The 12697-nt window shown below is 44.0% G+C and overlaps 1 pseudogene; it reads right to left on the bottom strand.

Annotated features, from left to right (window-relative positions):
- Positions 1–10032, bottom strand: part of LOC102869699 — a 23683-nt pseudogene extending 13651 nt beyond the window's left edge.
- Between the last annotated feature and the right edge of the window lie 2665 nt (positions 10033–12697).

Genomic DNA, 12697 nt, shown 5'->3' with positions numbered 1-12697 from the left:
TGTAAAAGTTGGTAGAAATCATCTATTTCTTCTTCTTTGGCTCTGGTTGTTGGTGCATATATCTGAATGATAGTGGTATTCACTGGGCTTCCTTGTAAGCGTATGGATATAATCCTGTCACTCACAATGTTGTACTTCAAGATGGATCTAGAAATTACTTTTTTTACTATGAAGGCAACCCCATTTTTCCTTGTCTTTTAAATTTTGGAAAAATATGCTTATGGGTGTTGACTAGTCAGAACCTACTCATATCTGACCTTCCAGAGGGTTTTCACAGGCAGTAAATTGCAGAGGAGGAGATTGCCCATCCTTTTCCTGTGGAGAACTCTTCACATTTCCTGAGAACTGGCTGCCTTTGGAAATGCAGTACAGCTTCTTAACCACTAGGCCTCCAGAAAGAATTTACAAAATTATTTATGCATTTCTTAATGTCCATTCTTCGGCTAGGGCTACTGTCATTTCATTGATGGATGAAACTCATCCTATGTAAACCAAAGTCACCTAAAAAAAAGAATTTTTGGGGGGAATGGTCTGTTTGTGTGTGTCTCTCTGTGTGTAGGGAATGTCAGGTGAGCAGGTATTGAGGAACTCTATTGATTGAGGGGGAGCTCCCCTTAGAAAGGGGACCCAAACAGTTCTGAAAGTTCCAGGCCTAGTTTGCATGCCACTGCCTTGGCTATGCTTGGAGACATATTGTCCTTGGGGAGAAATGACCAGAGTGACATCTCAGATTACAGTCCAAGGCAAGGGAAAGGAGTAGAGAGATTCCCCCAGGGCTGAGGTGCCTCCTCCTGGATATCTTCAGGATGGTCCCTCTAGCTGTTCAGAGATGGCCTGGCCAACGAGCAGAACTGGACCCCTGAGGTGGGCACTGAGCTAGGCGAGGTGGAGGCAGAAAAAAAAAAGCTAGAGGTGACATAAATGAATGATAATGGCAACAATCATAAGAGCAAAACAGTAATTTCTGGAGTGCCTACAGTGCATGTGCACGTACTGACATGCACGGAAATGGTCTAATTTGACACTCCTGACCATCCCTGGGGGAGGGTAATAATGGTCCCCATTTTGTGGATACAGAAACAAACTCAGAAGAACCAGGTGACCTGTGAAAGACCTTCCAGCCAAGATTCACACTCATGTTTGGCTGATTCCGGTACTCCATCTTTCTTTGATGCTGCCCTGGCTCTCCAGGAAAGGGGTCACAATTCTGTTCACCTTCTTCCCCTGCTTCACTATCTGTGGTACCATCAAGCAGTGGCTCCTTGGGGATGCACACTGTCCACACTGCTTGCATTTACTTAGGTCAAATTCATCTTAGCCTTCCTTGGGCCACCACCAGTGACCAGCCACAGAGATCCATGGGAGATGGGAGATGCTGAAGGTGCAACATGTGATCAACCTTGGCTTCGTGGACCAGGCTTTACTTTAGGAAACTGACTGACAGAGATTGTGACGATGGTACAAGACAAGGCAAGGTTCAGATCTGTTGTTCACAGGGTTGCTACGAGCTGTCGTCAACTCAACAGTGCCTACAACAATAGTCATGCAGGTTATTATTTTTAGCTGTCACAGAGTTGGCTCCTAGTCATCATGGTGACTTTATGGGAAATGAAATGCAACATTGCCTGGTTCTGTGCCATTTTCATGTTCCTTGGTTCATTTGAATCCATTGTTGTGGGTGGCTATTGCATGGACACATTTCAATGAGATGCTTCCTTTGCGCTCCAGTGGTGTAGGTGTGTAGGGAGCTGCACTCTTAACCCAAAGGCTGAGCCTCTCTGGTGGTTCAAATGCCCTAGTGACTCTGCAGGAGAAAGATCCGTCTCCTCCCTCTTACAGCTTCAGAAATGCAATGGAAGATAAGCTATGAGTCAGGTCTGACTCAAATGCAATGGGATTTTGGCTTCTTTATCACACGTCATGCTCTTTTCTGGTGAATGGTTTTCCCTGACCATGTGTCCAAAATAAACAAGATGAAATTTAGCCTTACTCCCTTCTAGGGAGCACTTTGGTTGTATTTTTTTTTTTTTCTTCTAGGACTAATTTGCTTATTTTTTTTGGCAGTCCATGGCGCAGATGACTTTCCTATTAATAGGAAAAAAGTACTATTAAGCTTCCTCCTTTCTCTCTGGCTCCCTCTCCCTCATTAGATTTCAGCCTGGAGCACATACTTGTGGTTTAGTCATTAACCCCTAAAACAGGCTAGAACTCATGACAGCTATAATGCCTCAATGCACACACACACAGCCCTTTACATCATAACCATTTGCTGAAAACGCTGACATACTCATATTAACCTAATTGCTAGGCTGAAATAATGGTAATGATGATGATAGTAATAATAAAAGAATTGCTTTCAAATTATTCTGAGGGATGCAGCTGCCATACATATTCCCCAAGAAAGAATTTGCATTTTCAACTTCAGTTCACCGTAGGCTCCCCAGGAAGATAAATGACAGTATTAAAGGAGATTTTAGATTTTTTTTTCTCGCCTTGGCCAGACTACAATCTTACTCTTCTCTGGAAAGGCAAAAAACCAAAACGAAATCAAACCCACTGCAATCCATTCCCATTCTGACTCTAGGCGGTTTTCCATTTGGTTTTTAAGGCTGTAAATCTTAATGGGAACAAACGGCCTTGTTGTTCCCTCTGGAGCTGCTGATGGATTTGAACTGCTGACTTTTCCATGAGCTGCCTAACGTGCAATGCACTATAGCAGCAGATTTCCAGGTAGAGTTCTGGCCAAATTTAAAGGCTTCTGGGAGTAAGAGAAGTAACATGGTGGAGGCCACACTGAGGCTGACCAGCAGATCTCGGCCTGGAACCAGCTCAGGGTGACTGTGAAGATCGCACCCTCCCGTCTATACTCCACACTGCTGCACGCAGGCCAGTCTCAGACTGCTAAAGGACAGTTATTGTGGCATTTTGTTGTGCTCTGACCAGCAGACTTTATTATCTCCTTATGTCCCCGTGATAATGCAAAAATGGAAATGCACAAAGGGCTGCCAGCTGACACACAGCGCTTTTGACACTCCATTGCCCCACCCTCAAATCTACTTCACAAACTGGATGACTCCTGTTGACTTTTTTTAGTGACTTCTCAAAATTGTCTACTTAGTGTATTTGGCAACTTCTTCTCTTTTCCCAGGGGATATTTGTCCTCAGCCAGAGCCTGTAAATAAACAGACATAAAGAACTGTAGATCCTGCCACTATTTCTACCTACTGCTCTTTAAATATTCTTAGTTCAAATGGCTTCCATTCTACTTTGATTTCTTCCCTTTACAACCTACGTTAGTGAGGGGTAGAGGAAGGACAGAAGCTTCTGAGATAAAGGCTTAGGGTGGGACAGCGCCAGGAGTCTTTGAAGAGGTTGCCATGGAGGAGGTCAGTGGTAAACACACACTTACCCACAATTCCACCGTCTTCCCATGAGTTCCTACTGCTGTGAACAATGCCCACTGGAATGATAATCCTGCTGTTGGATGTCCCGCTGATCTTACAGGGGTACAGGTGTGTCTTTATCTAGAAGAATGGCATTCCTTTTCAGGATGAGAATATGAAAGAATGTGACCAAATTCCTGAAGCACGGCTCAAAAACTACTGGACTGACACTGATAAGGAGGGATGTCTCTTGAGAAGTATGTTTTGTTTTGGTAGTTTGTTTTGTTTTGCTTTTTTGTTTGGTTTTTTTTTTTTTTAGAGTGAAGATCATATGAGTCAGAATTACAGGGGTGGAAATAGAGTGTATAAAAAATGCTGTTTCTGGACCTCTGCCTAGATTTACAGGCGTATTATTCAATACGAGGACTCAAGGAATCTGTGATTTCAATAGGTAGCCAGGTGATTGATGTTGAGCCTCATTTGTTCTTCAAGAATTCTCTGTAAATGTCTGAGGCTTCTTTTGAGGCGGCCTGGCTGGTGTGTAGTTGACAGGGCCATGGACTAGGTGCCCTGAGCTTCATTTTTACCTTTGGTTTGTATGACATGTCGCAAGTCACTTTACTGCTCAGGGCATCATTGCCTTTGCTTGTTTAGAAAGAGCCTTAACAGAGGATCCAGGACCAGCATGAAAGTCTTCATTTTGAGTATATAGGTATTTGAAGAGAGACTGGTCCTTGGAGAGGGATATCATGCTGGGTAGAGTAGAGGGACAGCACAGGAGGGGAAGGCCCTCTATGAGGTGGATTGACTGGGGTAATCGGGATGGGAGTGTCAGAGACCGTGCGATTGGCACAGGACAGAGCAGAGTTTAGGGCTGTTGTACATAGGGTCGCTATGAGTCGCAAGCAACTCGACAGCACATAACAACAACAACAACAGGTATTTGAGGGAAGAGTAAAGATTTCTGAGAAACATGAATTAGGACTGATGTTTTGCAGAGTGCTTATTGTATGATAGACACCATTTTGGGGATTTATATGTTGGAGTTAATTTTCTTTTCATCACAGGTTCATGAAAAAGATATTTTCAAATTTCTATTTTACAGTTGAAGGAATGGAGTTGAGGAAAGGTTAGGGCCATTGTTAGGATTGGAATTGTTATGTCCTGCAGACTCACAGTGACCCTATGAACAACAGACTGGATTCCTGCCACCCTCACTGTTTCCAGCACACCTGAGCCCACTGCTACAGTCATCATGTCAATCCGTCTTGTTGAGGGTCTTCTCTTATGCTGATGCTCCAGCTTCCCAAGCATAATGACTGGCCCCTCCTTACAACATGGCCTATCCTTACAACACATACAAAGTATGTGAGAGGGATAGTATATTTTATTATCCTTGCCTCCGAGGAACAAACTGGTTTTACCTTCTCCAGGTCAGACCTGTTTGTTCTCTTTGGCAGCCCTTCAGAAGCTCAGCATTCTTCTACAACACCACAACTCAAAGCATAGATTCTTCTGCCATCCTTAGTCACTGTTCAACCTTCAGATGTGTAGCAAGCAACTGAGAGGACCATGACTTGGATCCGGTGCACCATAGTCTTTAAAATAACACCATTGCTGTTTATTATTCTGGAGAGGTTCCTGACAACTGATTCTCCCAAGGCAATTTAATTTCTTGATTGTTGGCACCAAGGGTTTGGATTATGGATCCAAACAAGATGAGATTGTTGATAACTTCAGTCTCCATTTATCAGATTGTCTCCATGTTGCTTATTACTGGTGGTGAGGATTTTTGTTTTCTTGACGTTGAAATGTAATCCATATTAAAGGCTACAGTCCTTCATCTTCCAGTGAGCAAGGCTCTGTCTGCATAACATAGGCTGTTGATTAGTCTTCCTCTGATCTTGATGCCATGCTCTTCTTTATCAAGTCTGGCTTCTTGAATGATTTGTTTGGCATATAGATTAGATTCCCCCAATATGATGTTTTCTAAATTTTAGCCTCTGTGCCTGTGGGCATGATCTCATCTGGGAATGAGCTGTCTTTGTTATGTAGAACTGTTGTTAAGGGCCCTGGGGTTAGAGATCTTGTGAACAAGAGATTTGAATCCTGCCCTATCCTGCCTCATTCTTGTCATCTCCAGTGTTGCAGTCACTGTCCACCTATCTTGGTGAGAATCTTCCTCTCTCTTGCTGACCTACCTTTCCCAGCATGATGTATCTTTTCAAGGACTTGCCCCTCCTGACAACACGCCCAAAGTATGTGAGATGAAGTTTTACCATCTCTGCCTCTAAGGAGCACCTGGTTACATTTCCTCCAAGATAGATTTGTTTGCTCTTTTGGGATATTTGGAATATCCACGGACTATTCAATACCATTCACCAGCACCACAATTCAAAAGCATAGATTCTGTGCAGGCGAAAGATGAGCAGTCTACTCCCATGTGATTAACTGCCTCTGAACACCCACTGGTGGGTCAGCTATGGTCAGCTCTGACTTGAAGGTACATAGAACAACATGGTAAACTTACAAGGTCAAAAGCATGGATTCTTCTGTCTTCCTCATTCATTGTCCTACTTTCAGATGCATATGCAAGAATTGAAAATACTATGGTTTGCTGTTGTTGTTATGTGCCGTCGAGTTGCTTGTGACTCATAGCGACCCCATGTACAACAGCCCTAAACTCTGCTCTGTCCTGTGCCAACCTCACTGTCTCTGACACTCCCATCCCGATTACCCTAGTCACTGAATCAATCCACCTCATAGAGGGCCTTCCCTTCCTGCGCTGTCCCTCCACCCTCCCAAGCATGATGTCCTTCTCCAAGGACATGTCCAAAGTATATTAGATGGAGCCTCAGAGTCCTTGTCTCCAAGGAGCCACCTGGTTTTACCCTTTCTGGGATGAAACTGTTTTCCTAGCAGTTCATGGTACTCTCAATACTCTTCTCCAGCACCACAGCTCAAAGGCAATTCTCCTTCTATCCTCCTCGGTCATTGTCCAACTCTCTGACATATAACAAGTGATAGCAAAGACCATGGCCTGTATCAGATGCACCTTAGTTTCCAGAGAGACACCATTGCTCTTCAGTACTTTGGAGAGGTCCCTAACAGCAGACTTTCCCATGGCAATACGTCTTTTAATTTCCTGGCTACTGGTGCCAAGAGTGTTGACTGTGGAGCCAAGCAGACTAAAGCTGTGAACAATCTCAATCTCTTCACCATCCATCCTGATGCTGCCAATTGGCCCAGTGGTGAAAATCTTTGTCTTCTTGACATTGAGCCTCAATCCATATTAGAAGCTGCAGTCCTTGACCCTCTGCAGCAAGTGCTTCAGGTCCTCCTCATTTTCAGCAAGCAGGGTTGTGTCATCTTGCATAATGCAGATTGTTGATAGATCTTCCACCAATCTTGACTCCACATTTCTCCTCATAGAGCCCAGCCTCTCGGATAATCTGTTCTGCATACAGGTTGAAAAGGTGTGGAGATAGGACACATCCCTGGCGTACACCCTTCCCAATTTTGAACCATGCAGTGTTCCCTTGCTCTGTTCTGATGACTGCCTCCTGGTCCAAGTATAGGTTTCACACTAGAACAATCAAGTGTTCTGGGATTCTCCTTCTTCTCAGAGTTATCCACAGTTCGTTATGATCCACACAGTCAAACGCCTTTGCATAGTCAATGAAAAGCAGATAGACATTCCTCTGGTATTTCCTGCTTTCAGCTAAGATCTGTCTAACATCAGCTACAATATCCCTAGTATGGCTTAGTGTGGGATATATCTTGGTAGGACTAGTGTAGGATATATCTTGAACCAGTCTTTTATGTGATATAAAAGAGATTAAACTAAACTAGCAAGAAGAGATGGGGGAAGAGAGATAGATGTCAAGCCACATGAAGCTCAGGAGCAGAACCTCAAGGAGACAAAGACCTTCCTCCAGATCCCTCAGAGAAAGACACCCTTATCTTGGAGCCAAGACCAGGATTCAAACTTCCAGCCTCTGAGAGCAAATGAGTTTCTGTTGGTTAAAGCCACCTATTTTATTTATTTATTTTTTACATTTTGCTACAGCAGCACTAGATAAATAAGACAGTCACATGCTTGTCAGAGACAGAGCTGGGTTTCAAACTCAGCCAGCCTGATTCCAGAGCCCTAGATCTTAAGAACAGCCATAAATGTGCTGGAAAGACCTCACCTGAGAGACTTTATCACCTGGGAATGTGGTAGTCATTTAAGCAGAGGTGACAGGGAGAAAGCTAGCACTGGAGGGGAAAGTGGACAAAAAGCAGAGAACACCAATAAATATCTGTTGACTTACCTACTCAAGGTAATACAGCCCCTCCCACTTCTATCTGGTTGTAAAATAGTGACTCAGACAGTGGGAATTTCAAGCATTACTACTGGTGTGTATGGGAATTTCTGACGGGGCCGGCCCAGGGGACATTTCAGAGCAACCCACCCTCACCTCCAGCATGTTCTATAGATAATGGCTCTAACTAAACCCTTCCCTTTATAGGGACCTGAGGTGAATTACGTTAGTCTTTGTTCCAAAGATTCACTGACACCTTTGGAAAGTTATAGAACAACCACAAAGCCACACACACTCCCTTCACTGGAGAGGCTCGTCCAGCAAAGAACACGGGGCCAAATTGGACTTCAAGCAGAGACTAGGCCAAGAATGTCCAGCATGAAAGGAAGTCCCTACATCAAGTTAGGTGACAGTGAGCACTGTCTTCTCTTGGATCATTGAGGGACTGAATCTTCCAAGGAAATGAAGATCCTTGCGATATCGAATGCCATCTCAGTGGCTGTGTCTCTGTGTGCTTTCCTGCCTATCATCAACTCTCCTTCCCATCACAGGGACTCCAGCCTCCACCTGCACTGCATGCAATTCAGGCCTCTCTGGGGGCCTGTTGTTGTGTACCAGAATTGGAACTGACCCATAGCTGACCATCCAGCATGTTGTCAGAGGCAGGTAATCACACAGGAGGAGATTGTCTACTCTCCTGCAGACCAGCTGGTAGCCTCGAACTGCATGCTTTTAGGATTGCAGCACAGCTTATTACCACTAGGCCGCCAGAGCTCCCTACATGTTATATATAACAGCCTACAGCTGTCCTCCAAAGTGAGGTCCAACTGGACCTCAGGTTGGACTGTGCCAAGTTGAAATTCAGTCTAAGTATTTCTACCTTGAGGAGAAGGTAGAAATCAGCACCTGGCACAAATCATAAGTACTTGTCTGCTAACCAAAAGACTGGTAGTTTGAATCTAGTGGCTCCACTGGAGAAAGAGTAATTAAGGAGTGGCATCCACTTCCTAAATAACATGCCTCCGAAAACTCGATGAACTTTGATAAATGTCAATAGTTGCAGAGGGGCTTCAGGCCTGTTTTTCAGTGGATCACTATGAGTCGTACTCGACTCGAAGGCAATAATCAACAACAAAGACTACAGCCAAGAAAACCCAATGGGAAGCTCTGCTCCGTCACATGGCGTTACTGTGAACTGGAAATTTCCCCGACAGCACACCTACTCTGCCCTCTCTTGCTTCTTTCTTAGCTAATGGAATCACTGTTTAACAAGTCCTCCAGCAGTTTCTATCTCCTACAGGGTAAACTCGGGTTCCCTGGAAACCAGAGCAATCAGGAAGCCAGCCCCACCTAACTTTCAGCCTCACACCCAGCCCTTGGTATTCTGGCCACACCTGTGCCCTTTCACACTTTAATGGATGCCTTTTCTCTTTCACTTTCCCTTGTCAGAATACCCTTTCTCACTCTGGCAGTCTGAATGAAGGCCTTTTCTCTTCTATCAAGACCTGGTTCATCTCCTTTGAAAAGCCTTCTGAGATTGCAACCATCTCGCTCCCTAGCTGCACACACAACCTTCCCGCTGTCCCCAAGCTCCTGGATCTCCTCCACAGACTAACTCAGACTCTTGTGTTCAATTTCGCAGTGCCCCATAAATGCTCAGGAGGTGTGGTTGAATAAATAAACCCAAGAAATGGTTAGAATGTCCAGAAAAGTTGAGCCTGTGGCTTATGGAGAAAATAAAATCATGATAGGGAAGGGCAGATGCTTGGAGAGACTGAGCAGACAATGGTCAGGAACTGGGAACTCTGTGGGTGTGTACTTTTTTTTTTTTTTTAAATTTCAAATGAGTTGGTTTAATTCCAGGTGGTACAGAATTCTGGGCATAATGAAGAATGAAGATTCTGACAGGATTCTGGATTCCATTTACTTTGACTGCACAGACAGCTAAGATCGGAATGGCTGAATGAGAACTGGAGATGGACCATCATAAGGTTTCTTCTTCACTGTTTCACAAAGTTTCCTCTTAAATGTACAACAGGCTCCAAGACAACACTTCATTTTAACTACAGGTGGTAAAAGATGTTACCGCAGAGAATCCAGATGTTTTAAAAAAGAACGGAAGTAAGGTTCATCATTGCCTCAGTCTTATTTTTTTTGCCAGATTTCTTAATTCCACCCGTGGCCAGGGGACCTTTGCCTGCGGCCTTCGCTTTTAGTTCCTCGAGTTTCTTCTGTTCTTCTTTTTGTTTCTGCTTGAAAGCCTTATCTTCCTCGTCCATCTTCTTGGTCTGCTTCTTGGACTGTTTCAGGGGCTTCTTCTTACCACCTTCGCGGCCAGACATGGCGCCGGCTGCCCCTTCCCCAGACCTGCCGCCGAAAGCCGAGGTCCCGAGCCCCCTATTCTTCCAGCACCACGCGGTGCGATGATTGGCTGCTTGGGTGTGTAATTTTTGAAGAATAGCTGGGCTTGGGCTGTGTGTGACTTCTGGGTACCTGGGCCCATCCGTTCTTTCATGTTACAGATCCTGCTACAACCCACCCGCCACCTTGTTGTCTAGGGGACTACTCCAATTTATGACCCTCCAGTAGGTTTTCAGAGGCTGTAAATCACCAAAGAGGAGATTGTCGGTCTGCTCTCACAGAGTGTTGTTGTTATGTGCCATTAAGTCACCTGCGACCATAGCAACCCTATGTACAACAGCCCTAAACCCTGCTCTGCCCTGTGCCAACCTCACTGTCTCTGACACACCTACCCCCATTACCTCAGTCACTGAATCAATCCATCTCATCCAGGGTCTTCCTCTCCTGTGCTGCCCCTCCACCCTCCCAAGCATGACCGCCTTCTCTAAGGACTGGTCCCTCCTTGCAACATGTTCAAAGTATGTCAGACGAAACTTCAGAATCCTTGCCTCCAAGGAGCTAACCTTAAAGCAATAGAATGGAGGAGACAGTAAGAGCTTTTCCAAAGCTTCAAATGCAAAGGACTGTCTCAAGTTAATCAATAGAGGTGGGAGGAAACAAAAAAGTGGGCAGATAGGGTCTCTTAGTACTATAAGCACATCGTGTCCATGTCCCTAAGCCCCTCATTAAGAGTACATGTTGTTTGTTGTGTGCCATTGAATAGTAACTGACCCACAGCTGACCCTCCCATGGGTTTTCAGAGGCAGTCAATTGCACAGGAGAAGACTGCCCATATTAATCTGATGGAGCAACTGGTGGATTTGAACCATTTACCTTCGTGTTGGCAGCACAACTCCTTACCACTAGAGCTCTCAAGATTATATGGGCATCTGTTAAATCTAAAGATCCTGGATTCCATCCTGGACCTACTAAATCAGAATCTTCAGGAGAAGGATCTTAATTTATATTTCTAACAAGTGCCTTAGATATAAATCCTCAGACTGGTTTGGGAAATACTTTGATATAATTTAAGAAACAAATGAGCTTCTGTAAACTCAATATATGCACCCATCCCATTGCCCTCCAGTTGATCCCAACTCTTTTTTTCTTTCTTTTAAGATTTTTTTTTTACATTTCTTTTTTAAAAATTTCCATTCATTCATTGTTGCACTTTTCTCCCTGCCCACCCTTCCCACCCAGTTAGCTCTTCTCTTTGAAAAGTAAAAGAAAAATGCTTTCATTGTTATACAATCCCTCCCCCAAAGTCCACTTCACTATACAGCCTTCGCTCTGGACTCCTGTCATGACAATAATACCTAATCACATATCCCCTTCAAACAGGTCTCTCCCTTATCTATTTCAGTGCAGTATAATTTATCCCATCTTTCTCAGTCTCACTCCAAACCCGATGTCAGTCCCGCTTTACAACAGTGGAACTATGCAGTATTTGTCCTTTTGTAGCTGAGATATCTCACTCAGCATAATGTCCTCCAGGGTCACCCAGTTTTAATAATATTTCATGAGTTCCTTGTTGTTCAAAGCAGCATAGTATTCCATTGTGTGAATATACCACAGCTTTTCTATCCATTCGCTTGTTGATGGGCACTTAGGGCTTTTTTAGATTTTAATGAAAGTTTATGAAGAACTTGGATTTCCATTCGTTCATTGTTGCACATTTTCCTCCCTGTCCCCCCCCCCAACCCCAGTTTGCTTTTTTTATTTGGAAAAAAACTTCTTTCACTGTTTTACATGATACCAACTCTTAATGACCCTAAAGAGCACAGCAGAACTCCCCCCATGGGATTTGAAACTATAAATCTTTATGAGAGCAGACTGCTTCTTGAAGGTAGTGGGTTTGAACTGCTAACCTTTCAGTTAGCAACCTAATGTTTAATCTGCTACACAATGAGGGCTCCATTTATTATGTGAAAGAGCCATGAGATAGTATCCTTTTAAATGAACATTTACTGGATACTTACTATGTGATAAGATAATTTTAAGCCATATACGTGTATTAATTCCTTTGGTCTCCAAAATAACCCTATGAGATATTATTGTTATCTTCACTTAACAGATACACAAACAAAAGCTTAGAAAAGTTAATGGATTTGCCAATGTCAACTAGCTTGGAAGAGGAGAGCTGGGATTAAAACTCAAGCAGTCTGAATTCCGAATCCAAACCTTAATCTAGAACTCACACAGGATTAACACTACAAGAGCAGGAACACACTGCTACGTGCTATAGACGGTAAGTAAATAGTCACTGAAAGAGGAAACTGGAAACACACTTAATGAAGAAGTTTGATTCAGGAGTCTTTTCACGAGCAAATTCCTCCTGATTGCACTTTTCTCCCTGCCCACCCAAAAAACTGCTGAAGGAACAGCTATGAGATGGTTGCAGCTGGAAGGCAATGAGAGTTCGAGAGTAACCCAGAGAGAGCCCGTGACTCATTCACTGTCACAGTGTCCCAGGGGAGCAGCTCGTACTGGGGTTGGTCGTACTCTCTTGATCCTGTAGGTGAAGAATGAGACTGAGAAGGAGCAGAAGTCAGATTAACCTGGGCGTCCACCTGGTATCCCATCACCTCATGAATCATCCAGCTGATA

Source organism: Elephantulus edwardii, unplaced genomic scaffold (assembly GCF_000299155.1).
Source record: "Elephantulus edwardii isolate Elephantulus edwardi_28Jun2011 unplaced genomic scaffold, EleEdw1.0 scaffold00263, whole genome shotgun sequence".
NCBI classification, from domain to species: Eukaryota; Metazoa; Chordata; class Mammalia; order Macroscelidea; family Macroscelididae; genus Elephantulus; species Elephantulus edwardii.
The sequence above is the reverse complement of the archived record's forward strand: the minus strand, read 5'-3'. Positions and strand labels throughout refer to the sequence as shown.